The sequence below is a fragment of the Callospermophilus lateralis genome, chromosome 17 (genome assembly GCF_048772815.1).
Source record: "Callospermophilus lateralis isolate mCalLat2 chromosome 17, mCalLat2.hap1, whole genome shotgun sequence".
Classification (NCBI taxonomy): Eukaryota; Metazoa; Chordata; class Mammalia; order Rodentia; family Sciuridae; genus Callospermophilus; species Callospermophilus lateralis.
This window is the reverse complement of record NC_135321.1, coordinates 54,429,773-54,457,496: the sequence shown is the minus strand read 5'-3', so window position 1 is coordinate 54,457,496 and position 27,724 is coordinate 54,429,773. Positions and strand designations below refer to the sequence as shown.

At 38.1% G+C, this 27,724-nt stretch overlaps 1 protein-coding gene across 4 annotated transcripts in view; it reads right to left on the bottom strand.

The window, feature by feature from the left end:
* Arhgap28 (Rho GTPase activating protein 28) overlaps window positions 1-27,724 on the bottom strand; it is a 182,531-nt gene that overhangs the window by 123,860 nt on the left and 30,947 nt on the right. For 2 of the 4 annotated variants that reach the window (XM_076836564.1, XM_076836562.1), the window contains exon 1: window positions 2,223-2,416. The exons of the other annotated variants lie outside the window; for them this stretch is intronic. The gene's annotated coding sequence lies outside the window, so the exon portion shown is untranslated. Of the gene's footprint in view, window positions 1-2,222; window positions 2,417-27,724 lie in introns of those variants that run through there. 4 annotated transcript variants of the gene reach the window in all.

The window sequence follows — 27,724 nt, the reverse complement described above, 5'->3', positions numbered from 1 at the left end:
CTACCTGGGGACAGCACAGTGGCTGCTCTCCTCTGTCTCCCAAGACAGTGGTAAATTGCTGCTCCGTGCCTGGACTGTAATAACACTGTACATCTTGCTTGAACTGTTTTCACCCTCTACTTTTGGAATATATCCAGGCACGGTCTATGTTTACGTCAGCAGGACTGACTCAAAACACCACTCTGGGGTTTAAAACAGGCATTAAAACACATTCCTAAGCTCAGCTCCACTGGAGTCAGCAGGAGGCCTTCCTGTAAATCTTGAGTTCGCTTTGTCATACTCATTATCAAGAGACATTGATTTCCTTTTAGCTCATCTCCAAGGCTATTTTGTTATTGTTATTCTTTTTTTTAATTCAGGCAGAACCTTGGCTAACAGACCCTTGCGTTACTGTGCCCAGGGTCTTCAGAATTCCTTAGCTACCTAAGCAAGCAGAAAGCTTACAGGTAAGTGTTATTCTGTTTTCCAACTGATTTTTCTTTTCCTTTGGTTTGTTTGAACATAAAAATAAAGTCCTTTATATTTTCCAATCTAAATATAAGTCTTATCATATTAAACTTGGTTTTGATTAACTCATCTGCTATTCAATTAAACACCTGGCTTGAAGTTTAACAAGGGACTTTAAAAATTCTGTCTATAAAAGACAGACCCATGGACAAAGCAGGCAATAGTGGGAGGAGCCATTGTATGCAGAACTGTGGGGATTATCAAAAGAAACAGTGAAAATGTCAAACTTCAAAACAAGCTCTAAATGTAATGCAAATTTGCTATTATTTAGGAAATTTAAAGTTTAAAAAAGTCACCCCAATTAGTAATAATCATCAAAGCACATGTTAAATGACTATTTTCACAAATAAGCACATCCAGCTAATGTCACATCATGGACATGCATCATGCTGAAAATGTGTACCCTACCACAGACCTTGGCTGGTTTCATTTACACCTCCTGAAATCCGAGGTAGAACTTGGAAAAAAAAAAAAAGCCGTCCCTGTCTTCCATACACCAAACTCTAAAAAGAAGGCTTCATGGGGTCAGCATAGACTTTACTTTTTGATTATGGAATATATAAGTAAAACAATTTTAAGACAATAAAAAAACCATAAACACAGCTTTGAAAATATAAAGATAATACTACATATATAAAAACAATTCATAACACTCTGAAGCATAGGATTCAAATCTAATTTAAAGGAAATGAAACTCAAATCAACAGCAATACCACCTCTCTCAAAACTTCTCCTTTTCTCCCAAGTACAACAGACAAGACCCAGAAGAGAAACACAAGACAAATAGAAAGTCATTGACAAAGAGCCCTGAGGATGACAATGCTCTGAAAATTAAACATGAAAGGTGGTAAATCCATGGAAGCCTTTCTGAGGAGAAAATGAATTCATGTTTCTCAAAGCGGAGACTAATTAAGTACGCCCTCGGTCAGGAGTACACAGGTGCCAATGAATCTGGAAGAAGGTACATAAGGGAGGAACAGGTTGAAGCCAAGAAAAGATCAGAAGAAATGGACAAATGCAGGTCACACTAAAGCCTGGGCATTACTCTTTCCTGCAGAGCAGCACAGAATGAGACCTCTTCCCCACTCACCTGTCCTCTGCAGGACAGGGCAACAGCCACTTCTGGCTGGTCCCCTTTGTAGGAGAGCTGAAAATAAAAAGACTCAAAAGCCTGACCAGAAAATTGCATTCATTCCATGGAAAGAGTGGAGTAACCAGATTGCGTAATACAGCTTACTTCAGTAGATGTTACTAAAATTAGATAGTTATTTGGAAAGATTGGATTAGATAGTTTAAGCCCTCTAACATAAAAACAGGAACTGGAATCAAAAGATGTTTTTAAACCATTCATTTTAAGGCATCTATTAAGATCTCAGTTTAACTGGTCTTTTCAAATCAGGATTTATCTGCTTTTCTACTTTATTTGAGCTTTAGAAACTCACATCCATATCATAACAAAAATCTGCTTTTAAAGGTTAAAAAAAACACAGTTTACCATCATGTAACATGATGTGCCTGTAATCTACTAATAAAACTACAAGATCCACCTAAAAATAAATTTTTTAAAAAGCTATAACAACAACAACAGCAACAACAAAAGCTATAACAACCATTTGTGGTTTTCGATTCTCTTTTAAGTAAAATAAAGAACCAGTCTGCATAAAGAAGTCTGTCTCGCCCAAGTTATTGATCTAGGAAATGCTTAGGAACCTTACCTTTCAGCAGGTTAAAAGTCTTGGGGATGATATTCTTAAGGGAAAAGCACAAAACATCTCTGCTAAGGTGTCTCCTCATGGCCCAGAGGCTGGGAGGCCATCTCCAGCCAGCCTTCACTGCCCCACACCCGCTGAGAGCTGTCCCAGCCTCCAGCAGGACAGTGCTGGCCACCTCCAGCCCTGCAGGGCCAGAAACAAAGGGCAGTAGTTGCAAGTCTAAGTGGAGAACTAATTCCCAGTGTACGTAGCTATTTAAAGAGGTGGTGCCTGCCTGAGGGACAAATGCTGCCTCTGAGCCTTCCTGTTTGTGTCTCAGCTCAAACTTCCATCCATTTCCTAAGGAAGGCTGCACAGTGTAATCAGCCTGGAGACTTATGAAAACCCATGCAGTGTGTGAGGCCAAGTTTTATAAGCAGTTTTCCTCTTTCTTCTATTTTCCACTAAGTAGACCTGAGGCATTATTAAAGGGCTTTAAAAAGCAAAAGCAAAAACTGGATCTGTTGTGACTTGAAATTTTTCTTTTTTCCTTTTTTTTTTTTTTTTTTTTTTTGTTACTGGGGATTGAACCAAGAACGCTTTACCACTGAGCTACATACCCAGCCCTCTTCATTTTTTTTTTTTTTTAATTTTGAGACAGGGTCTTGATAAATTGCTGAGGGCCTCACTAAATTACTGAGGCTGGCCTTAAACTTGTGATCCTTCTGTCCAGAGCCACTGGGATTACAGGTTTGCACCTGCACTCAGCTCAATTTTTCTATTCTTCAAAGATTTATAATGTGAAATAGGAAAGAATTTGTGGGTGATTAAGCCAATAGATATCAAGCAATAATACAAACAGAAACAATGTGAATTCTGATCAGAAGATCATGGTTTGACTAGAAAAAGCCTCTCCAGGCTGGGGTTAGCTCAGTGCTAAAGTGCTTGCCTAGCATTCCCGAGTTTCTGGGTTCAACCCCCAGTTTCATGGGGAAAAAGAGAAAAAGGTTTCCCACTGGCTAGCTCTGGGACTTCAAAAATACTCACACTCTCTTAAAGGCCTCAATTTTTTTCATCTGAATAAATAGGACGAATACAGCTACTGTGAGAGCTGTGAAGACTGACTGTAAGACCCCACACTTGACCTTAAGTACAAGCTAGATCAGTGGTAGAGCATGTGTTTAGCATGAGCAAGGTTCTGAGTTCAATTCCCAGCACTATAAAAAATAAAGTCGGATTGTGTTATCATTACATAGTGGTATTCAACTTCCCAGTTATTAGACCTTAGTAGCTGGATAAAAAAGTTAATATAGTTCCCTCCAAAATGATATTATGCATACACCTGTTTGCTTGTATATTGTCTGATTTCCCCAGGAGCACCTATGCTATAAGTGAGGTAGAAACCTCATTTGTTACACTGAAAAGAACTGTCGTCTATTAACATACAATAAATATTTGTTAAGAGATGAATGGATAAATGTGTAATTTCATTTTGTTTTGTTGTTGTTTTTTTGATACCAGGGATTGAACCCAGGAGCGCTTAACCACTAAGCCACATCCCCAGCCCTTTTTTTATATTTTATTTAGAGACAGGGTCTAGTGGAGTTGCTTAGGGCCTCACTAAATTGCTGAGACTGGCTTTGAACTCATGATCCTTCTGCCTCAGCCTCCCAAGCCACTGTGATTAAAGATGTGCACCACTGTGCCCAGCTAAATGTGTAATTTCTTTCTTTTTTTTTTTTAAGAGAGAGAGAGAGAATTTTAATATTTATTTTTTAGTTTTCGGCGGACACAACATCTTTGTTTGTATGTGGTGCTGAGGATCGAACCTGGGCCACACACGTGCCAGGCAAGCGCGCTACCACTTGAGCCACATCCCCAGCCCTAAATGTGTAATTTCTAACAAAATCAAGCACAATGCTCTACACATAGTTAAGCCTGAAATAGAGATTAAACATCTATAATATAAAAATCCCAAATCTGAAATGTTCCAAAATCCAAAACATTTTGGGCATCACTCAAATCTCTATTTCCAATTTTGGATTTTCAGATTAGGAATGCTCAGTCAATAAAGTCTATGTCAAAATTCCAAAAATATGAAAAAGTGAATTCCCAAATCTGAAACACTTCTGGCCCCAAGCGCTCTAGATAAAGTATACTCATTCACTTGAATTAGAGAATGAATATGACTTTCTTCTATAAAGAAGAATCCCAGGGAATATTCAATGTAATAAAATTTTAAAGTAAATTGGAACTCTCAAAAAACAATTGCAATCAATGAGACTGCATGCTCTGTAAACTCATCCTGTTCAAAAATATTTTTAAGATTAATGAACAAAGGAACTTCCCACATCATGAGTATTGGGTAGAATATTTAATATTAATTAATTCGCTGAAAAAATCTTAACTTGGTTTAGAATGTACATAAAATCTTGAGCCTGCTTCTGTTAAAACACGAAACGCAACATCTTTTCTCTGTTGTCCTGAAGTGCTTGGCGGCAGTGGGACTCATTGATTTTTTTTTAAAGAGCATTACCCAGACAAGAAGGATAAAACATATGTTCCCTTGTGGTTCTTCTGATCCAACTGCTAATGTTTACTATAACATAACGGCATGCTGGGAGACAGGATGACCTCAAGGAACTGAAACAACGTATTTAGTTTTCACATTATTGCCCAAATTCAGTTTGGGCCCCTAGGAACTACAAATCAATTCCTGATGACTGTTCATTAATCTACTATGTGGAAGCAAGCGACCTCAGTGGATATTTGTTCATTTTATCATCTTGCCCAGAAAGAAAGGATCCCAAATCTCAAAAGATCATGTGATCATAACTCCCTCCTGCATCTAAGGAGCTCTCTTGCTCTAACTGAGAAACAGAAATCTACATGTTTCTCTTATTTTCCTCTCTAACCTATCTTAGTTCTCACTTTTTAGATAGGACAAGAGCTATTCTACTGCAGATCTTTTGCAAATGTTAATAATGAAAACAAAATTTAAGGTTGCTTACTCTGAATGTAGTTATTTTAGTTCCAAAATTCAAAAGATTTCCCATATGTATAGAAACTGAACATTCTATAGGTTTTGGCCAATGAAAGTGATTCCCTGAAGAACAGAGAACAGTGGTCAAATAAAAACAGAAGTAACTGTAGCTAGGGTAGAGCTCAGTGACAGAGCACTTGCCTAGCCTGAGGCGCTGGGCTCCATCCCACCCCCACTCCCCCCCACACAAACAGAACTGATAATCTTTTTATGTTTTTCTGAATTAAACAATTCAGAGACTGGAAAAATGTTCCTCCCCAAAGCCCTCCTCCCACCTCTCCTCTCACTTAGCTGCCCAAATGCTGGAGGGATTTTTTAATTGAATAATGAAAGATTCTAAAGAAGTTCTGAAATAGATTTTTTAACAGCTTCCAGCAGGCAGGCTTCCTCACCTTACATTTAGCCTCTGGCCTGACAAATACCAGTCCACCTGGAGCTTGTGAGCTTTACTACAGAGGGTTATCAGATGTGGCTTAAAGGCACAGGCACATTTGACCCAGGGGAAGTAGGAGGAGTGATTGAGGGTGGAAAGGCTGTCCATCAGGCGAGTTTTTGTTTCTGAATCTAATATAAGCACTCTTGTAAGGACCCCAAAACTCTGACATCTTCTCCTGGGGATGTTAATGTACCGGCCAGCTATTTGTAGAATTGCTTTACTGCCCTAGTTATTGACAGCCTTACAGATAGCACCCTCTACTCTATTTGGTTAATAGATAGAAAGATAACTTCAAGTTACTAATCACAAGGTCTTGTTGTGCTATTTCTATCATTATTTCAACCTATACATCTTACTTTAATAAAATTTATCTAACCGTTGCTAATTGTCTCAACACTGCTGATGTCTATTAATAAACATTTGCCACAGAAAACATAAAAACCAATCTTGTAAGAGAAGATGATTTATAGGTACGAATAAAAGGAACAAGTATCATAGAACACATTACCCAAATCCTAGGATCCTACCTAGCAACAACAAGGTATGTACGATTCATAACTAAATTAAAATGATTTTTTTTCCTTATTGCCATCTGTTGTTCTATGGATGGATAGAAATTTTCTATCAGGTGACTTCGGTAACTATGATTTGTGGGGAATAACATAAGTAAAACAAGGTTTCATTGGAATGCTAATCCTCTAGATAAGAAAGTATTTTGATAGCAAGTTAATTCCAAGAGATTAGGGCTCTTTCTTTTCCAAAATAAATCATAAAGGAGACAATATCTCTTCCTTTTTTTCTTCCTCCCAACTGGTTATGGGCAAAAAAGGGCTCTCTGCTGGATGCTATGAAGACACAAAATGTGCAGTACAGGTTTCCTCTTGTCATCAATTCAAAAACTGGTTAGATAAGCTCAGAAATCAGGATAGTAAAAAGGCAGCAAAGAGTAAAGAGGTGAAATATAACCTGATACTGGAATACAGAGCATGAAATGAAAAAGGCAGAGGTTCTAATTCTGGCTTTGCCACTGCCAAGCTTGGGCTAATTTCATAATCTCCCTAAATTTTACTTTCCTCCTGAATAAAAGAAAAGATCATTCTAGTACCTGCATCATGGGGTCATGGTGAACATTAAATGAATTATGAATGCAAATCCCTTAACAGAGTGCCTGGTTTTGGAAGTCACAAATGATAACTCTCATGCAGAAGGAAAAGATTAAAGAAATAAAGTGCTATGGGTTTTCAAAGGAGAAAGAAAATGAGCTCCCACACGTGAAATAAGAGATATGAAGTTTTCCAGCCTGGAAATTGCTTTGGAAGAGTGTGACTGTACAGGATATCCCTGATCTATGAAAAATGATTTGAGAAAGAGTGCCCGGAAAGAGCAGGAGCCACCTATCACCCCTTATCTCCCAGTTGTCCCACTCTCTTCCTTTCTGGGATGCCCCTACCATAGTTCTAATCTCAGCTTGAGTCTCTTGGAGTCTCTTCCATCCCTCCCTCAAAACTGCTTCTTTCTGACTACCAAAGAAGGTCTCATTGGCTATCTTAATGTCTAGGAGAAAACAATCAGAATATTCATAAAAATGGAAATTATTTCTGGCCATGATGGATTAACTAGTATAGGATTAGCATTTCCACCATAAATAACTAGAAAACTGGAGCAACTCTACCAAACGCTGTTTACAGAGATTAGACAAAGAGAAGTGCAAGCTGTGATCCCAGAGAGAAAGGGAATGATTGAGTCCTACAGCTTCTTATCCCAGGCTTTTGTCTGCATGCCCCACCAGACTAGCAATGCAGTGGGAGCTCCAAGAACACTGGGTCTCACTGACTTAAGGAGAACAGAGTTCAGGGAGGCTCAGGCAGATGGGATTTTCTAGAAGTACCAGAGGGGAAGGAGGTAGGTAGACAAAGAGCTCTAGAAATCCACATAGGGTTTTCTTGAGTTGGTTGTGGAATATTAAGTCCTACATGTGCAGGGTCAATTTCACAAAGCTGGGCAAAAAACAAATGAGGATCTCAAAGTTAAACAATTCTCAGAGCTTCTAAAAGGCAGGGAGTTGTCTGAATTTTGAGCAGTTAGACTAGAAAGTCTGTGTTGACAGCCTTAACCTTTAGGTCACAACCCCAAATGTCTTCCACTTTTGTACAACTAAATCAACTCTTAACTAAAGGTTACTCTAGAACTCCCCTAAGAAAACTTACAATGAAAGACAACAAAACTTTCTACTTGCCTTGTACCAAACAATGCCAAAATGACAGGTCTAACAATCAAAAATTACTATACATGTAAAGAAACAAGAGAATGAGACACAGAAACGGACTTAGAAATGAAGGCATGGAGGAAAATACACACAAGTACATTAAAGAGCATTCACAAATATGCTCAATTACTTGAGGATTTAAAAAAAAGATTTGGGAGGATAAGTGAAAACTATAATACATGAAATTTTCTATAAATGAGAAAAACATCTGAAATAAAGAATTTACTAGATGCATTGTCAGCATATTTACTGGCTACAAATCAAGAGACCAAAAAACTTTGAAGACAAAACAATATTAAAAACCACCCAAACTGAAACAAATAAAGGTGGAAAAGCTGAAAAACTTGAACAGAACCCCTGTGCCCTCTGGGACAACATCAAGTGATCTAACATACATATTACTGGAGTCCTGGGATGGGAGTGTGTGCAGTGAAGGAGAGAACACTGATCTAAAGAAATAGTGGCTGAATTTTTTCCAAGTTTATTGAAAACTATAGATCACAGATTCAAGAAACTAAATGAACTCCAAAAGAGCGCTCTCTCTCTCTCTCTCTCTCTCTCTCTCTCTCTCTCTCACACACACACACACACACACACACACACAAAACAGAGGCAGGCATATAATAAGTACTTGATAAAAATTGAGATAAAGAGAAAATATTAAACTAGCAGAAAGGGAAAAACAGTCATATTATATACAGAAGAATAGTAAGAATGACTATAAACTTCTCATCAGAAAAATATAAGCAAAAAGCTTGACATCATTAAAGTGCTAAAAAAAAAACAACAAACAAAGCTCAACCTAGAATTCTAAATCCAATGAAAGCATCCATCAAAAATGAAGAGTAGATAAACACTGTTTTAGAAAAACAAAAGCTCAGAGAATTCATGGAAAGCCGATCTGCACTGTAAGAAATGTTAGAGCAAATTTTTCGAGCAGAAGGAAAATAATACCAGATAGAAATTTGGATTTATATAAAAGAATAAAAAGTATAGGAAACTAGGCTGGGGCTGGGGCTCAGATGCAGAGTACTTGCCTGTCATGTGTGGGGCACTGGGTTAGATCCTCAGCACCACATACAAAAATAAGCAAATAAAATAAAGTCATCTACAACTACAAAGCAATTTTTTTTAAAGTATAGGAAACTGTAAATCTGTGAACACATATACATGAAATGATATCATTTGAAGGTGAAATATGATAAGATAAAATGGCATATTGTAAACTTTGGAATGACCACTAAAAATAATAAGCAAAGAGCTGCAAGAGTGAAGAGAAAATGGAATTCTAAAACAAAAAAAAATACCTCAAATAATCCAAAAAGAAACTAGACAAGAGGGAGAAAGGGGGGAAATAATAGATGGGATAAATAGAAAACATAAAAATAACAGACTAAACTCAAGTATATATGTTGTCTATATAAAACCTTTAACTCTAAAGGCTTAGGTACTCTACAATAGAAATGAAAGTATGTTGTGTGCAGGTATGAATATGTTAACAAATCCTACCATTAATGTACGACTATAATGTACCAATAAAAAATGTGGAACAAAACAGACGTCCATGTATGGCCTAAGTACATCATACAAACACTAATCATGAGAAAGCTGGGATGGCCATGTTAATTCAGACAAAACAGACTTCCATGTTAGTCTGGGGGCTATATGAAGTGGGTATTAAGACTGAATCGGTTTCAGAAGATTTACTAGGGAAAACTGTCATGAAAGACAAAATAGGGAGTAAAATCAGGAATTGGACATGGAAAGGCCTCCAGATGTGAATGGAGATCTGACACCTGCGAACATAAATGGGGAGAAGATGATTTGAGTAGGAGGAGTCTCTATAGTGCAGGTTCACAAAGCTCAGTCAGGCCCATGGAGAGCACCCAAGCAAAGACTGCCCTCTAAAAGTGCTGGAGACAGGCAGAAACAGCCCAGGTCAAATACCACATTGGGCTGGCGGCATCCTGGGAAGAGTACAGACTCTGTAGGAAGGCTGAGGCAGACCCCCAAATGTGAGAACTAAAGCTGGAAGCCAAGTATTCTACTTTTTGGAAAGAAAGTCTAAGCCTCATGACTCTGTGGCTGCTACAATTTCAGAACAAGGCATATGGTTAAGAACAAAGAGAAATATTTCTAAGTGATAAAATGCTAAATTCCTAAAGAGAACCCAATGACCCTAAATGCATTTTAAATATTTGGAAGACCTGTACTGAACCACAGGTCTTCCAAATATTTAAAACAAAATAAAGTATGCACTTTGACCACAATAAAATTAAATTATAAGTTGACAGAACAAAAATACTCAGAAAACCCCCAAATATTGGCAAACAACTCACTTTTTAAAAATCTGGAAGAAATCCCAAGGGAAATTAGAAAATACTTAAAACTGAATAGTAAGAAAACTACACATATCAATATATATATGGGATGCAGGCAATGCAACATTTAGAAGGGATTTCAGAGCAATAAAATACTTATATTAAAATGGAGAAGCTGGGTGAAGTGGCACACACCTGAATCCCAGCAGCTTGGAAGACTGAGGCAGGAGGATCACAAGTCAAAGTCATTCTCAGCAAAAGTGAGGCACTAAGCAACTCAGTGAGACCCTGTCTCAAAATAAAATACAAAATAGGGCTGGGGATGTGGCTTAGTAACCGAGTACCCCTGAGTTCAAACCCCAGTACTGCCCCCTCACATCCAAAAAAAAAAAAAAAAAGATACTTTAAAAATCTGTGATCTAAGTTTCCAGCTTAGGGAGGCTAGTAAAAGAAGAACAATTAAATCTCATGTAATCAGAAGCAAAGAAATAATGAAGACAAAAGCAAAAATCAATGAAAGAGCAAGTAGGAAAACAAATATTTGAAAAAACAGGTTTTAGAAAAATGAATAAAATTGATAAACTCATAGCTTGACTTGGTCAAGAAAAGAGAATAAAAGACAAAAATGACTCAGTGTCAGAAAGAAAAAAGATGCCCTGTCATTGCACATACCTGAGGCAGGAGAATCACAAGTTTGAGGCCAACTTCAGAAATTTAATGAGACCCTCAGTAACTCAGAGAGACACTGTCTTGAAATTTAAAAAAGTAAAAAGTACTGGGGATGTAGTAAACAACTCACTTTTAAATAACTTGGAAGAAATCTCAAAGTAAATTAGAAAATACTTAAAATTGAATAGTAAGAAAACTACACTTATCAACATATGTGAGATGCAGCCAATGGTAATAGCACCCCTGAATTCAATGAAAAAAAAAAAAAAAAAGAAAAAAAGAAAAGAAAAAAGAATGAAAAGCAGAAGATTGTCCCTAAAAATCCTACAGATAGAAAAAGATATAAATGAAATATTGTGACCAACTTTATCCCAAGAAATTTAACAACTTATATGAAATGGAAATAATTCTTGAAAGATAAATTATTAGAACTAACTAAGGAAGCTATAGGCTCTACCCATATTTATTAGAGAAACTGAATTCATAATTTAAAACTTTCCCACAAAGAAATTCCATGCCCAGGTAATAATAACCATTGAACACTGAAGGAATAAAGGATACCAAACCTGAACAGACAATAGAGGTGAGGGAAACCCCTCTCATATCATTGTAAGAAACCAGGATAACCTTGATAATAAAACCATACAAAGACATTCCAAGAACAAAACCTACAGATTGCTGGACATGTGGTGCATGCCTGTAATCCCACCAACCTGCGACACTAAGACAGGAGGATCACGAGTTCAAAGCCAGCCCAGGTAACATAGTGTACACTGTCTCAGAATAAGAAGTAAAAAGGGCTGGGGATGAAGCTCTGTGATAGAGCACCCTTGGATTCCATTCCCCATACAACAAAATAACAACAACAAAACCCTACAGATCAACATTGTTCAGCAAATCAAATCAGAACTAAATGATGACATTTGTGCCTAATTGCTAAAGCCTGTATAGATAATTACTGTTGAGTCATATTTCTTTCTTAAATCACTATAAGTCATCTGTTGCAGATGAAGACATATTTTTAAAATAATTTTTTTACTTATATATGACAACAGAATGCATTACAATTCTTACTACACATATAGAGCACAATTTTTCATATCTCTGGTTGTATACAAAGTATATTCACACCAATTCATGTTTTCATAAATGTACTAAGTGAAGTTAGCCATTCCAAAAAACCCAAATGTCAAATGTTTTCTCTGATATAAGGAGGCTGATTCATAGTGGGGTAGGGAGGGGGAGCATGGGAGGAATAGAGGAACTCTAGATAGGGCAGAGGGGTGGGAGGCAGTGGGCATGGGGTTAGAAATGATGGTGGAATGTGAAGACTTATATTTTTATTAGTCACTTGGCTTAATTGATTTTGTTCCATCATCCCAGATGTAAAATACCTGTAAAAACTGAAATTGAGCAACAAAATATTACTTATGGTAACATTGAAATAATGTTTGGAGATTTATTATATTCACAGAATTGAAAACTTGGGACTTAATGGGTCTTGGTTAAGCACACTCCAGACTACCAAAGTCAATGCAATAAAATGGCTGGTACACAGCAGCCACCTATGAATTCTAATGTTTGCACTTTTTTAGTACCTAGAACAGAGGATAACATGTAAGTGCAATTGTTTGCAGAGTTGAATTGATTAAGCATGGAGACTGGATGTAGAATAACATTACAGAAGTTATGATTGATTTGAATCCTAAAGCAAGGTTAAAAACAGACTCTAACCATCTTAGTTTGTTTGCTTTGGGAACATATAGCTCAACTCCAACTGGACTGCAGCCTCAAGTGGTAAGGCAGGCTTTAAGTTCCTAGGAATGGGTTGTTCCATAAGGCCAGGGACAACACTGACTCTAGCTGAGGATTTCACTGATTCTAGAGAAGCCTCATTTTCCTCTGAACTCTTGTAGCACTTTAAGTCTCTTAACACATACTTTCATTATCTTGAGCTATTTTTGTAGTAATTAGGAATAGTTTAAGGACAATTTCTTTATCACATCTGTGTACACAGTGGAAGTCTTGCTATTGTTTTCAATTGTCCCCCAGCATAGTTATAAACATTGCTACCACAGTGAATACATTTCCATTTGTGAATCATAACAATCACTTAGTTTTCCTTTTAAGTTGAACAATGGGGGATCATAGTAGATCTTACTTTTTTTTGGTACTGGGAATTGAACCTAAGGATGTTTTATCACTGAGCTACATCTCTAGTCCTTTTTAATTTTTTAAATTTGAGACAGGGTCTTTCTAAACTGCTTAGGGTTTCACAAAGCTGCTGAGACTGGCCTTGAACTTTTGATCATCCTGCCTCAGCCTCCTCAGTCACCAGGATTACAGGCATGTATCAGCAGTCCTGGCTATAGTAGGATCTTCTTCAGGCACATTCAGGAGATCTATCTGAAAGCCCAAATTTTCCAAGATAAAAATTTTTACATGCTGATGATTATCTTACAACTTATACTTCTTTTTTGTGGTACCAGGGATTGAACCCAGGGACACTTAACCACTGAGCCACATCCCCAGGCCTTTTTATATTTTGAGACAGAGTATCTCTACGTTGCCTGGAGCTTGAATAAGTTGCCAAGACCAGCTTTGAACTTGTGATCCTCTGGCCTCAGCCTCCCAAGCCACTGGGATTTACAGGCATGTGCCATGGTACCCAGCTTACTTCTTTCTTAATCTAATATCACAAATTAATTGCCTTTTCAAGTTTCACACAAGTATTCCTTTTTACTTAATGAAAAAGTTACTGAAAGAAGCTTATCACTTTATTTTTTTTAAATTTCACATTTGATTTGTTTATAGTGTATATACAGAGAGAGATTAACACAGAATTTGCATCCTTAGTTCTCTTTCCAAAATATTTTTTGATTGGGGAAAATTTCACTCCCTCTTAACCATTAGTCTCTTCACCTTTATTAGATATGTAAGTTTCTGCAAACTTAGGCAGACAAATGGAAAGCTATGTTGGGATTCAGATCCCAGCCAGTAGTCAAAGCCACTCTAAAGTTCAGTGATACCCATGAACCACCTGTTAACATATACCACACAGCGTCCATGATGGTGTATCCGCAAAATGAAAAAATAGCACATTTCATAATTTTCTAACAAATGGCAAAGTCACAATAAGTTCACAAATACCAATCTGACTTTATACACAAAGAGCATTTTAAGGGAAAAAATGGCAAAGAGACTAATATTATTGAACATCAGGTAAAAAACAGTCCTATTTTTATACATCAGCTGTATGTCTTTATGTAAATGAGAAATCTATATTACACAACTATTCAGAAGGTAGTAATTTAATAATCCCTATCTCTGAAGATACTTTTCATATTACAGAGGCTTTCATCTCAATATCAGGTACTGTACTTGTCTTATCCAATAAAGAAAAGGCCCATATTATTTTAAACATAAAACAAAGTGAGTCTTGTATTTATAAATTGCTTTCCTTCTACAAAACTGAATACTTTGATTTCTGTATTTTCTTCTCTTTTGGGGGGCAGTACCAGAGATTGAAAATAGGATCTTGCCTATGCTAGGCAGATGTTAAGCCAGTAAGCTACCTCCCTAGCCCTTTTATTTGTATTTCAATTTTTATTTGGAATCAGGATCTCACTAAGTTGTCCAGCCTGGCTTCAAACTCACAACCCTCCTGCTTTGGCCTCCTGAGTAGCTGGGATTACAGGTGTACACTAACATGCCCAGATAATTTCTATATTTTCTTGCTCCCTTATTTCTATTAATGGGCGATAAAAGCTATAAAGCGATAATGAAGGCAATTATTCAGTAAGCTTTACACGATGTGGATAGGGAATTCAGGGTGCCAGAGAAAGGACAAGGAGGAAGAAACAAGAGGGTGCAGCAAATTATCCCAAGTGAGTATGAATCTCTGCAGCACATGGCACACTTCGTTTTGACTCAGGCTAGTGCTGAGATATAAGAAGTGATTCCTTCATTCAACAAATATTTTTGAATGCCTGCCAGGTACCTTACCCTGTGTTGGAGATAAGAGGTATAATGGGGAGCAAAGACAGACATGTTCTCTGCCCTTATCATCAAGATTACTGTCTAAAAGATAACAAGTGCTGTTGAGGAGGTGGAGAAAAGAGAGAACGTGCACACTGGTGGTGGGAAAGTAAACTAGTACAGCTGCTATGAACAAGAATGTGAAGATTCCTCAAAAAATTAAAAATATAACTACTGTAGGATCCAGCCATCCCACTTCTGGGTTTACATCCAAAGGAAATGCCATTAATTTGTCAAAGAGGTACCTGTACTTCCATGTTTACTGAGGTACTATTCACAAGTCAAGAAACAGAAACAACTGACGGGTCCATCAACTAATGAAGAAAATGTGGTTCTTATATACAATGGTGTGCTGTTCACCCATAACAAAGAAAGAAATCATATCATTTGTGACAACACGGATAGAACTGGGGATCATTATGTTAAGTGAAATAAGTCAGGCACAGAAAGACAAGCACTACATGTTCTCACTCACATGTGGAATATAAAAAAGTTGATCTCATAGAAGTTAAAGGAGAACAGTGGCTTCCAGAAGCCAGGGAGAGAGGGAGGGATGGAGAGAGGTTGATCAGTGGGACTAAGTCATGGTTAGAAGTAGGAAGTACCAGTGTTGTGCTATTGCACTTAATGTGACTATAGATAACAATAGCATACTGTGTATTTCAAAAAGATAGTGGAAAGGATCTTGAATGTTTTCACCTTAAAAAATGATAAATGAGAAGACAGATGCTTACCCTGAATGAACATTACATAACGTGTACATGTATTGAAACATCACATGGTACATCATAAACATGTACTATATATATGGCCAAAAAATATTACTGTCTAAAGGGAATACCATTCCTGTGACTGGAATTCCAAAATGGTAACATGTCATGAAAATAAAAAGCACAACATGCAGGATGGCCTGACCGTAGGAGTGGTGGAGGCCTCCCTGAGCGGGAGCTGCTTAAACTGGGAGTAGAGGACAATAGTATGCAGTGACATCCAGAGGCAGGTAACTGAGGGCCACAACAGCACAGGCAGGACAATTAGAGATGCCAGCAGCCCTGGGGAAGAGGGGTATAGGGCATTTGAGCAACTTAGGAGAGGACAAGCTCACAGACGCCCCGTGGAGAGGAGGAGGGGGCCAGAAGATGCCCAGCCTTGCAGCCATGTTAAGGATCTCTTCTCTGTCTGTAAACAATGGGAAGCCACTGGAAATGGCTTAAGCAGAATTTCAGTACTACCTTCTCAAACTTTTACTTATACAAAGTATACTAAAAAAAAAGCATGGAAAATGAATGACAGTACTTCCATGGAGTCTCCAAATACAGTACCACATATAACATGGTCCCTTCAGATATGGTATAAATTATAATACAGTCCCTTCCAAAATGGTATAACATCTAACACAGTACCTTTCAATGTAGCATATAGTACCTTTCAATGATACAATGTATAATTCCTTTTGATATGCAATAAAAACATCTTGACTTGATATGAAAACAGTCACTATTTTCCCTCATTAAACAAATATTTATTGATCTCTGATAGACATGAGTCTAACCACTTGAGATCCTTCAGTGAACAATACAAAGACTCTTACCCTCATGAAGGTACTGGGGACCAACTGAGTAATACATAAAATGAGCAAATCATAGCGCATTAGAGGAAATAATCTGCCATGACAATAAGAAAAGGAACAGGGCGTTAAGTAGGGGAGAGGGAGACAGCCAGTCAGGGAATTCAGTAGAGCTGTCATGCCTTGATTAGAAGATGAAATATGTATAGTTTTGTTTATAAAACCTTGACAATTTCTCCTCAAATAAAGATTTCATCATTGCAGTTTCTAGACACACTTCAAATTTAATGTCTGGGGCAAAAAAATTAAAGGGAATATGAGATGTTGTTCAGCTCAACACTTCTGTACTTTGTCTTCTTGTGATGGTTCTTCTACTGAGGAAAATGTTTTGAATATTCATTGATGATTTTATTGTCTTCCACATGGCAATGACTAATCCAGGGACAAAACATTCACAGAGGGACGATTGTTATAACTTCAGCTTCTTTCAGCTGGAAAATTCCCAGAGAATTTTGTTTTCAAAGTCCTTATGAGCCAGGTGTGCACCTGTAATCCCAGATACTCAGGAGGCTGAGGCAGGAGCATCCCAAGCCTAAGGCCGGCTTTAGCAACCTAGCAAGACCCTGTCTCAAAATAAAAGTTAAAGAATGGGCTGGGATGTAGTAGTTCAGTGGTAGAGTGCCCCTGGGTTCTATCCCCAGGACTGCAGGTAAAAAAAAGTCCTTGTGTCATAAGAGGTACTTCATGGTACCAGAATGCAGGAGTGGGAAATGAAGGGTGAATATACATAACTAAATTTCCACTAACTAATATGCTTAATTAAAAGCCAGTTTTAATTAGGTTTTAATATAAGTATCAAGATCAAAACCTCTTTTTTTTTTTTTAATGAAAATGTCTGTAAGTAATAACCTAGCTTCTCTGACAATCCAAGCAATTCCAAAATGGTCACCAGGAGCAAAACCAATAAGAAAGATTGTCAGGAGGAACTGTGCTCTGAATCCAAGCTGGCAAGTAGTTCTTGTTTAGTGAGCCCTGAACAGCCAGCTCTGACCATCAGCTGTTGGGTGCCAATGACCATTAACTCGACTACACGCTGAAGGCTCTGAGTCACAGGATGACCGTAGTGTTTACACTGTATTTCTACCAAGGCCTGATTTTACTGCCAATTTTCAACAGCTTAAGTTATAAACAACAATCTTTGGTAATTCTTCTGCAGGAAACAAGCAATACAGACCATGAGTGCAGATGTTATGATATAACCACATATGCATTCTACAAAGACAGAAACAACAAAAATCAAACTTAACTATCTGTAGAGAATCAGGTCAAACAAGTTTTCATTTTACCGAATGGATTTTGCCTTTACTTTTGACAATGATCTTTAATATATGAAGCCATTTTCATTTTCCTCATGTGTAAGAAAGCCAAAGTGTAGTTTCCACTTTCAGAGAGCAATGTGTATAATCAAGATGTCATACTGGGCTTAAAGGATGAAGACAGAACACTTCATGCATTGACTAGCTGATGAATAGTGTTCTAAGTGTCTTACAAATACTAACCTCATCCTCATTACCATATAATTATCACCATCATTTTACAAATGAGGAAATGAACAGAAAGGACCATAACTTGCCCAAGATGGCACAGCAACTTCTTTTATTTTATTTTTTTTACTGGGGACTGAACCCAGGGCTTAATGCATTTAGCTACATCTCCAGCCCCTTGTTATTTTATATTGAGAAAGGGTCTTGCTAAATTGCCGAGGTTGTCCTCAAACTCATGCTCTTCCAGTTTCAGTCTCCCAAGTAGCAAGAACAATAGGCACACACCACCTCACCTGCCTCACACCTAACCTTTTGAAGCCAAACAAGCTTGAAAGTAATGTATGCTAGTTACTGCCTTTGCTTTCACATGACTAGAATTTATATTTTTATAAGTCCTCTACTTCTAGGAATGATATTTTATATCTATTAGAATTTTTTTTTGTGTGTGTGTGTGTGTGTTTGTGTGTCTACATGAGCATAAGCTAAATTAGAAACAACATAGCTCAAGGAAATAATAGCATGGTTCTTTTGTGACCTTTTCAGCAGCAGGTTGACTTGTGAGAAGCCTATTTAATAACACAGTGCACTCCCTAGGATACAAGCACTTTTGCAAAAGGCATCAAATTAGCAAGTGAGAATCAGCTGTGGAATGCAGAGGTAAGCAGAGCTGAACCCAGCACAGACACCTGGCTTCCACCAGCCCAGAAGGAAAAGAAATCAATCTGGTTCTAAAAACAAAACAAACTCCCCACATCTTGGAATAAGAAAAGGATGCTACGTTTAAGTACAGAAACTTGGTCTGTAAGCCCAACTCATAAGACAAGAAAAATCATACTCAATTGTTCTCTTTGAAGACCTGACAGGAAAATGTAATTACTGGGTGACTCTTATATGACTTGTGGGAAAAGAAAAGGAAAAAAACTGGCATTTATTAAACACCCAGGTTGGGCCAAGCACTGTGTTACGTTGTCCCCATTTCATGTTCTTAAATCTTGACTATACATTTATAAGGCATATTCTCCCCATTACTAGAGATTAAAAGAATGAAGATTGAAAGAGGTAATATAAATTACCCAAGTAAATATGAGAAGTGGCCAGAGTGTGACATCAGAGCCATCGCACTCCAAAGATTGTGTCGCATGTACCTACTGCTCTCCCATGTCAGGGGCTGTCTTTGTAACAGCTGGTCTATTTTATTTGAGAAGCCAGATTGTATCAGGTCAAAAGCTGAGCTCTGGGGTGAGACTCCCTAAATGTGAATCCTAGTTCTGATAATGACCAACTAAGCAGCCCTAGGCAAGTTGCTGACCTCATTGGGTGTCAGTTTCCCCAGACATGGCTAATGGGACTCTTCCAGAAAGATGCTATGAATATTAAACTAGTTAATCAACATGTGAATCCTTAAGGTAATGAATGTCTAGCACATAATCCTCAACACATGTTTTTATTTGTACTATAATTAAGGCAATTCTCTGCTATTACATAAACAATTTAAAGCAAGTGTGGTCACCCATCACTTAATGAATATGTTCTGAGAAATGTGTAATTAGGTAATTTTGTCAAGGTGCAAACATCATAAAGTATACTTACACACACTAAGATATGTATGAAATCACTTAACGGTGTAATCTTAGGTGACCTCTATAGTAGAAGTGGTCCAACATTGATAGAAACATTGTTACTTGGCATATATTACATGCAAGTACTACAAACATATTGTGTCCCCAGCTCTTCACATAATCCTTGAACTGAAATAAATGTTCATTATAGTAGTTTCAATGTTGAAATAAAGGTCTAGTCTAGAGGACTATAAATAAACACTCTCAGGATGGTGTACATGGCCTTAAGTATATGGCTGCCATTACCTCTCCCACATTATCTCATACTTTAGGTCCAAGATCAATGTCTCTCTCTTTTTTTAGATGTATTAATTTTATTTATTTATTTATTTATTTATTTATTTATTTTTATTAGTTGCTCATGACAATATAATGATCTTGACATATCATTCATTTGATTCAAATGGGGTATGATTTCTCATTTTTCCAAGTGTACAGATTGCAGAATCACATTGGTTATACAACCATGTATATACATACAGCAATACTAGTGTCTATTTTATTCTGCTGCCCTTCCTATACCCCCTCCTCTCTCCTGCCCTCCCATCACCTCTCTCTCCCAATCTAATGTGACACATTTTTCTCTCTCTTTTTTCTCTTCCCCCTCACATCATCATACATGTATTTTGTATAACCCTGAGGGTCTCCTTCCATCTTCCATGCAATTCCCCTTCTCCCTCCCATTCCCTCCCACCTCTCTTCCCTATTTAGTGGTAATCTTCTTCTCATTCTCTTCCTCCCTATCCCATTTTGAGTCACCCCCCTTATATCAGAGAAGACATTCGGCATTTGTTTTTTAGGGATTGGCTAACTTCACTTAGCATCATCTGCTCTAATGCCATCCATTTCCCTGCAAATGCCATGATAAGATCAATGTCTCTTATGGATGGATCCCTCTCTATCACCCCATTTTAAATTATGATGACCCCCTCATCTAATTCTCTGACACCTCTGATCCCCTATTACTTCAATGCCCTTATCAGAATATAACATACACTAACTAAAACTTTAATTAATCTATTTCACTGATTACCTCCCTAGAAAAAGCTTCATGATGGTAGAAATTATTGCCTGATTCCTTTTGTACACTACTGCTTTTTCCACACCAAGAACAGGGTTTGGCACTTAGTAAGTAGGTTCAATATATATCTATAGATAAACTGAAGTACCCCCCCCTTTTTGGTACCAGAGATTGAATCCAGGGACATTTAACCACTAAGCCACATCCCCAGCTCTTTTTAGATTTTATTTTGAAATAGGGTCTTGCTAAGTTGCTTAGGGCCTCACTAAATTGCTGTGGCTGGCTTTGACCTTATAATCCTCCTGCCTCGACCTCCCAAGCTGCTGGGATTGCATACGTGTGCTTGCACCCAGCAAGCCATTAATTTATTAAAGGTCATTATTTCAATTTCAATGTTGTGTGGGTGTTTTAGTTAGCTTTTTCATGGCTGTAACCAAAATACCCAACAAGAACAACTTAGAGGAGGGAAAGTTTACTTGGGACATACTATTTCAAAGATCTTGATACATATTTCACAGACTTCATTGCTCTAGGGCCAATGTAGCACAATGGTGCAGCACCACATCTGGAGGAAGCAAAGGAAAGCTACTGGGGTGATGATAGTGTCAGTAAGCAGAGAAAGAAGTGGGGGAGGGATATGAAGAGAGAAAGAGGCCTCAAGAAAAACAACATGACCAGTGACACACCTCCACCAGTGACACCAACCTGCCTATAGTTACTAACCAGTTTGTCCATTCAAAGTGGGATAGACTGATCAGGTAATAGCTCTTGTTATCTAATCATTTTACCTCTGAATATTCCTGCACCTCATATCTGAACCAAAACATTCTATCCCTGGCCCCTAAAACCTCAAGCCTACATCTCACAATATAAAATGCCTTAAGTAGCTGGGCATAATGGTGCATGCCTATTATCCCAGAGGCTGGGGAGGCTGAGGCAAGAGGATCCCAAGTTCAAAGCTGGTATCATCAACTTAGCAAGGCCATAAGCAACTTGGCAAGACTCTATCTCAAAATAATAAAAAGGGCAAGGGATGTGGCCCAGTGGTTGAGCACCCTGGGTTTAATCCAACAAACAAACAAGAACAAAAAAAGAAAATAAACAAAATGCTTTTAGTTCATCTCCAAAAGTTCCATAGCTTTAACAGCTAAAAGCATTAGTGAAAAGTCTAAAGTCTCATCTGAGACTCAAGGCAAACACTTTGCTATAAGCCTTTAAAAAAATCAAAAGCAAATTACAGATATCCAATATACAGTGGACAGAGTAAAAGAGTCCCATTCCAAAAGGGATGAATAGGAAAACAGAAAGAAGGGATGCCGCCAAAACAAGACCAAAACCCAGTCAGGCAAACAGGTCCCCTAATTGTTCATAGCTCCACATAGGACACATGGTGGCAAGATGTGCTCTCCCAAGGGCTTGGGCAGACGGGTTCCTTTGGCCTTGCTGGTTGCAGTGCACATGGGCCCTCTTTTAGTCTGGCTCTCTCCACAGCCAGCTTTTCTCAGCAGACATTCTGTGTTGCCGGCATCTCTTAATCCCTGGGGTCTCCATTCCAGGTTAGGCTTCAGCTTCCCAGTTTCACGAATTGCCCTCTCAGGGACAGTCCACAGGAACCCCAACCCTGCCTGGCCTCCTAGGCCTTCCCTGAAACCTTGATGGAAGGCTCCATGACTTCTTCATTTTAAGGTCCTGTATTCCTGCAGACATGGACGACACCAAGGTCTGCTCCCAGCTCACAGAATACCTGGGCCCCCTGGCATCACAGCAATAGCAGCTTCTGAGTACCTTCATGACTCAGCAGGTGAAACAACTTCCTAGGCTTCCCTGTGCGAGTAGGGTGCCCCTATGATCTCTTATCAAAAGGCTACACAGGAGCATATAGTGGGAGTGATTATACAAATCCCTGAGATGCCCTCAAGCCAGCTTTCCTATTGTCTCTTTGAAAAGTGCTTCAGTGGCTGGAATCTCTTCCACAAGCACATCTTTCTTGGCACCAGCTTTATGTGTACTTTTCTGGCCAAACTGCAAGTTTTTAAAATCCTTTATCTCTGTTTTCTGTACCCAATTCTCACAGTAAACTTAGCTAAAAACTTTCAGCAATATCCATGCCACTAACTTAATGCTGTTCCACCTTGAATTTTCCTTCACCAGAATAATCAGTCCATCACCTTTTTTTTTTTTTTTGATATCAGGAATTAGACCCAGGGTGCTTAGCCACTGAGCCACATCCCCATCCCAATTTATATTTTATTTTTTGAGAAGGTCTAGCTAAGTTGCTCAGAGCCTCACTAAGATGCTGAGGCTGGCTTTGAACTTGCAATCCTCCCAGCTCAGCCCCACAAGTCACTGAGATTACAGGCATGCACCACCACACCTGGCAATTAGTCCATCACTTTTAAATTTAGCTTCACACAAAACCTCAGGACATGGGCAAAATGACAAGTTCTTTACCAGAATATAACATGAGTGGTCTCTGGTCCAATTACCAACAGAGTCCTGATTTCTCTCTGAAACCTCATGAACTCAGTTTGATCTTCTGAGCTCCAACCAAAATATTGTCCATTAAGCACCACTTACAACATCATAAAGCTACTCCAGTCTGCACCACTAAACTTTTCAAAATTCCTCCCACACAAACCAGTTCCAAATGATTCTGAACTACATCAACAAGTTAGTCACAGCAATGACCCTACTTCTCAATACCAATTTCTCTTGTAGTAAGCTTTCCCATTACTATATGATCAAAATACCTGACAAGAACAATTTGGAGGAGGGAAAGTTTATTTGGGGTTCACAGTTTCAGACGTCTTAGTCCACAGATAATTGACTCCATTGCCACAGGCCCAAGATGAAATAGCTCATCACGAAGAAAAGGTCCCAGCAGAGGAAAGCTGCTTACCTCATGGTGGGACCAGCAAGTAAAGAGAAAAGAAAGAAGAGAGGAAGGGGTCATAGGAAGAATAATCCTTCCAGGTCATGTTTCCAGTGACCCACCTCTTTCAGCCATACCCCACCTGCCTACAGTTACTACCCAGTCCATTCAAAGTAGGATAAACTGATTAGGTTAGAACTCTCATAATCTAATCATTTTTGCCTCTGAATATTCCTACATTATCAAGAGCTTTTGGGGAATACCTCATATTTAAAACATAAAAGTAAGTCTATATATGGAAATTCATGATAATACATGATGGGAGAATAATAAAAGTTGATGTATGCATAATGTTGGGGATGAGATAACTAGTGAAATATAAATTCTCCTTTTCTACTAAGCTATTAAATTTGTATGTAAATTAAACTAGAATTTCAATTCTTATATTTATTCATGGAAAATAGAGGAAGTTGTCTATATTTTATGGAAAATGAGAAGATATTCTTTCTTTCAGAAACATACATTGTAAGTAGATTCTGGTAAGTTTTCATTTTTGTCTGAAACTTAGGTTGACTCTTCATTTCATCTATGATAAATGTCCTTTATTTTTTCTTTAATCAGCAAAAAAGTATTAGTCTTTGCTTTCTTATCGTTAGTTCCTACTGGGAACAACACATTTTCTGTGCCCTGCCCAGAAATTCCAAAAGTGAATTTAGAATGGGTACACAAAAATGCTTTGAAAGAGATGTATCCATTCCCATCCTCTATGGAAATAACGAAATCTTGCTCCTTTCCTGTATTGTTATTAATCTGGTTGTAAAAAAAAAAAGTTAGGACAGTACAGATCATCCTGCCTCAGCCTCCTGAGTCTATGGGATTGCAAGTGTGCATCACCATGCCTGGCCAATCTTATTCTTTTACGTCCATGATTAACCTAAAAGTGTATAAATTTGATTTTATCTAATCTAAATTTCTGAAGAACAATGTCTTTATTTAAGGTTGTGATAAAACAAAGTAGCCAAGAGAGGACCAACCTAATTACAGGGATAAAGATTGGAAATTGTATATTTCTTGATAAAGATTTCTCTACTTTAATACTTTCTTTCTCTGATCCTGAATTAAACAGAACTTCAAAAACAGTGTGGAGAGAAGAGGGAGAAGATGGAGCTGCTGTACTCACGTGGGCCCTTTCACCTGGGGACCTTATACCTGGGCCCCTACCTATGGTTCTTCTCTTGTATCCTCCTTACTACAAAGCATTGCTCTGTTTTCCTTCCATACCACACGCCAGACAGGATGGTCCCCTACAGCTCATCTTCCTCTGCACTGGAGCTGGAAGCACCCAGGAAATATTTGTAGGCCACATGCTATACTAGACACTAGCTGATAAGTGGATGGGGAAGAAAAATCCAGATATAGACTTTGTGCATCTGGAGCTTAAGAGACTAGAAGAAAATTAAACAAGTGCTTGCAATAAAACTGGATGATGGCTATGCTATAGTAAATAAAGCTAGTATGAAGTAGAACTCTCATACTTGCATAAGAATATTCCACCTTGGCAGAAGAGAACTGAAGAAAAAGAATGAGCTCATTTATACATGATCAGAGTTTCTTTTTCCCCCAGGTTTCAGTAAATTCAGTAAATTTAGGATAATGAAACTACCTCCTTCATAAAACTGTGAGAATCAGATTGGATGACACAAGGCAACATGGTGGCTAACACTTCTTTGGTGCTGTTATATTATTAGTCTCCTGGCCTAACTTGAGACTGTCCAGAAATGGGACAATCTCAAACAAGGCCTAAAGAATGACAGTGAATTCATTGTGGGTGTATCAGTCTTCTCAAGCTGCTATAACAAAATGTCACCGAGTAGGGAAATTAAGCAATAGAATCTTTTTTCTCATAGTTCTGGAAATTGAAATCTAAGATCAAGGTCAACAGGGTTGGTTTAATTCTGAAGCCTCCATCTTTGGCTTGTTCTCCAGTCATTCCTCATACCTGTTTCTATCCTAATCTTCTCTCTAGGACACCAGTTCTACTGGATTAGACACCATTTACCTTAAATCTTTAAAGGTCCTATATTCAAATACAGTCATATTCTAAAGTACTGGGGTTTAAGCTTCAATATATGAATTCTGGGTGGACATCATTCAGCCCACAACAATGAGGAAGTCAGGGAAAGCCACAAAGAAGGACAACTGTGTCCAATGGAAGGTACAATATGTGAATTGAAAGAAGATTGTGAAGCTTGCTGAAGAGTGCATGAAATTAAACCCTTTACAATAACAGGAGTTGAAACTATAGAAGGTAAAGTAGATGTAAATCAAGCTATATAAGGCCTTTTATTTTATTTATTTATTTATTTATTTGTATTTTTTTAGGGTTACACTAAACTTGCTGAGAGGCTATCATCAAACTTATGATCCTCCTCCCTCGGTTTCCCAAGAAGTTGCGATTACAGGAAGGCATCACAGTGCCTGGCTTCATGTAAGGACTTATAAAAGAGGATAAAATATTAAGCAGTTGGAGATATTGTAAAAGAAATGGAAACCATTGTAGAATTTCAAGCAGGGTAAGTGTGGCACAGGATTGAACTTGCATTTTCAAAAAATCACTGTCTGCATCATAAAGAATTACTGTAGCAGGGGGAGTATCTGGGAGGAATGTGAAGTAAGGCAGGTAAGAAAGGATGATGGCTTGAGTCGTGCCATGGAGATCAAAGAAACCATACAGAAAGCTAACCAATGTCTCAGTGATTGACAGGGCAGAGAAAAATCAGAGTGAGATGTTCCCAGCATCAAGGCAGATCAAAGACGGGGAAGATGACAAAGTCAAGATCGGAACTTTTGAATTCAAGAAACACATAGAACTACCACTATAAATCTGCATTTTGATAGCAACTACCACTTACCAAACACTTCCTAAACACCATGAAGTATGCTAAGAATGCTATATATGCTTACATGCACTTTTCCACAGGTGAGGAAGATGAACTTTAATGAGATAATATAACTTGGCCAAAGGCTCACAGATAAAAGGGGAATTTAAGTATTCCTAATAGAAAAGCCCAAGCTGAAAAACCACCAGTGCCTCAGTAGAGAATTCAAGAAGGAGGGGACAAAGAAATACATATTTGGACATAATTAGGCCTTAAACAAAGCTAGTGGTAGAGCACTGTCCTAGCATGCCTGAGAAAAGAAAAACAAACAAAAAAATAATGCTTGGCCTGCTGGCCTCACTTCCCAACTCCCCCACATACCATTAGCCCTGCTGACTCCAATCCTTGAACCTCATTCATACCCATTAACAGATTATCAAATAGCTGGCAGGTTGGTGGTCCAAGCACAAGGCCTAAGAGCCCAGATTCATACTGTGACCAACTGCAATAGCAAGCTCTGCTCTCTATGTAGACTCTTTCCTTTTCTTATCACCATGGGCCAGTCTCAGGATTTGTGATATTCATGTACAACATAAGCTGCACTTCCAACTTGTAATTGGGTGAGGCTCTGACTCAAGCTGGGAAACTAAAATACAATGTTTACTAATGCAATACCTTGCCGGGAAAAACAAAAATACTTTAATGTACTACATATGCAGAACAGACCATAAGTGGATAACTTGGTGAGTTTTCAGACAAGACACATCTATGAAACAACACCGAAATTATAAAAAGAAGATCCCCCAAGTCCCTTGCATACTCTAACTGCCTCTGCCCCACCCTACCTCCAAGACACCACTATCCTAACTTCTGTTTTTGTATAGTATATGCATGGAATTGAACAAAGGATGTGCCTTTTTGTTTGTCTATATCTATTTAAAAGTCTGAAATGCAACTTGGAAATAAAAAGTTTTTCATAGACAAGATATAAATATAATCTTATGATCTCATTTTCCCATACTTGAGATAGAACCCTGACATACAATACCTGTACATTCATATTCTGAATTGCACCCAGGTAAAATCAGTCATGTGAAATAAATCCAGAAAAGTGTCTGGTCCATCTTGGTGCTGTGTTCTCACAGAGACGGAGTCAATGACCCAGACTAACTGAAACAAATTGTATGAATTGAGGATTAGAAGGTGCAGTAATATTAATGGTGATGGGGTTTTAAAGGGAAAGTTCTATTG